Source organism: Neofelis nebulosa, chromosome 1 (genome assembly GCF_028018385.1).
Source record: "Neofelis nebulosa isolate mNeoNeb1 chromosome 1, mNeoNeb1.pri, whole genome shotgun sequence".
In the NCBI taxonomy this organism is placed as follows: Eukaryota; Metazoa; Chordata; class Mammalia; order Carnivora; family Felidae; genus Neofelis; species Neofelis nebulosa.
The window spans coordinates 164,280,667-164,282,985 of record NC_080782.1 but is presented as its reverse complement, the minus strand read 5'-3'; positions in this window follow the sequence as shown (position 1 = coordinate 164,282,985).

The following is a 2,319-nucleotide window of genomic DNA, read 5'->3' as shown; positions in this document are numbered from 1 at the left end:
AAAGCTCTACCACCATCCACTTACACGCCTGTCTGACAAATACGTGCTCATCCCTGTTGTGTGTGCGAATTGGCCCGGCTGAGGATCGGGGTGAGGGGGGCAGGGCCTCTTGTCACTCACCCCTACCTTCTCTGCCCCACTGTCTGCAGGCACCAGACCCACCACCCTCCTTCTCTGTGTTGCCAACACCTTGCACAAAACTCCAGGGTCAAATGCACTTTTACCTAGTTTGGAATCTGTCAGAAGACGAGAAGCCACGCTTGGGAAAGGTCTTTCTCTCCGTGAAGTTGGGCCTTCAGGCTCCGTGTGTTTCCGTGTGCCCCCATATCCTAGTTGGCGGGCCTGGAGGGGCTCACCCTCATGTGTGTGAATAAACGTGTTCTCGGCATTATTGCCGACACCCTCCTCCATCCAGGGCAGGTGACTGACCCCCCCCCCCCGCAACCCCTGCCGCCCAGGCTGGGGAGAAAGGGGGCCATAGGCCAGGAAGCACCAAGCATAAGGTCACATCAGTGTATCTCAAACATACATGCCCTCTTTTGTAACCGTTGAAGAAGTTCATGGCACTGTGACCTTGTAAAGCGGGGGGGGGGGGGGGGGGGGCGGTTGCCTAATCTGGGAGGGAGTGGCAAACAGGTGAGTTCTGAAGGACCCACGTTCGGCTGGTCAAAGAGGAAATGAAGAGTTTCCAGCAGGGGGACTGGCATGTGCAGAGAACGGGGGGCGGCCAGAGCATGGTGGGCTCAGGCAGGTGAAGGAAGTCTGTGTGGCCGGAGAACAGAGAAGGAGACGACAGATGAGGGGCACGGGCACCCCAGGCTGCTCCACAGCACCAGCAGCACCGGGACCGAAGGTGCACGCTTGGCGGGAGCACGGAGAGGACAGAGATGGGAGGAGTGCGGGCCGTGGGCAAGCCATGACTACACAGCCCCAGTACGGAGCACACAGAATCATCCCGTCTCTGGAAGGGTCTGTGCTCTGACCCTGGTAGGCTCACTGATCATCCGAAGAATGAAGAGGGCAAGAAAGGAGAGCCTGGGTCACTGGGGTCCTCGTAAATGCTCCCCGCCCTGCCCCCCGGGTCTTCCACACAGCACCACACCAGCCAGGGAGCTGAACTCTCGCAGACATGCTCAGACCAAAGCGAGCAAGGTGACAGCATCATCCACAACCACTTCTCCGTGGACCTTCCGTGGTTCTCCCCCAGCTCCCCCGTGTCTGAAATGCAGCAGAGAAAATGTGCTCAAACACAGTGCAAAACTCTTGGGAGAACAGAGCAGAATAGAGAATGCCCAGTTCCACACTTTCCTGGCCTTCTGTCTCCAGACTGTCCCTCAAGGTAGGAGGGCTTCTGGAAGGGAAAGGAAGGGAAGGAGTTCCGGTGACCACAGCCCCAGGGGCTTCAAGGACCCCGGCCCGCCTTCTCCAGTGGAGAAATTATGGGCAGGGAAGGAAAGTAAGCTAATCTTATCTCACTTATCCTCACCCTAGAACCCTGAGAGGCACGACTCATGGCGTGTAATGTATTTTCCCACATCTGTGCATTTCTGGTCATCAGAGAATAACACGGCAAAGCCTTCCCGTGGACTGACCCCCCCACACGTGTGGTGGGGCAGGTCCACGGCCTCAGTCCCGGGGATCGAATCCCGCCAATTCCCCGAAGGGTCCGCACCCCTGCAAATCTCACCTTGGCTTGTGCACCGGGGTCCCCTTAGAAAAAAAGTCAGTAATGATACGAGTTCAAGGCTCTTTTCCAAAGTTTAATTAAAATGCACCAGCCGAAGACATCATGATAAAAAAAAAATAAGTAGAATTCAAATTCCACCATTGCCTCTGTTTTAAACAAAATAACAACACACAGTCTTTGCATATAAATTTTTAGTTCAAAACATCTGATCCCAAGGAAGTCGTTCACAGTAAGTGATTTTTTAGCAAACCAGGGCAGTCATCAATAGGATATTAGTTCTGGAGCGAAGTTTTCCACAAGGTGCCCCTATGTCGTTGATGATGTTTTAATCACCGATCCCTGGACTAGAATGAACATGAAATCAAGGAGTGTACTGAACCTTGAATGCTGTTAAATAAGCAGAAGGCATTTCAGGGCTCAGAAAACACGTAAGAACTAAGAATGTGTTTTTAATGCCCATGAAAACCACAATAGAGAAGGTGTGTCTGAAGGATGATCCTTTAAAGCAGAGGGAGATGCTCTTGAACCGAAACCCAAGACACCCCCCCTTCCCAGGTCTCCACTGTGCTGTCGCAGAAGCCGCTCCCCGGGGAATGGACTTTGTTTTCCTCCAGCTTGCTGACATCATATGA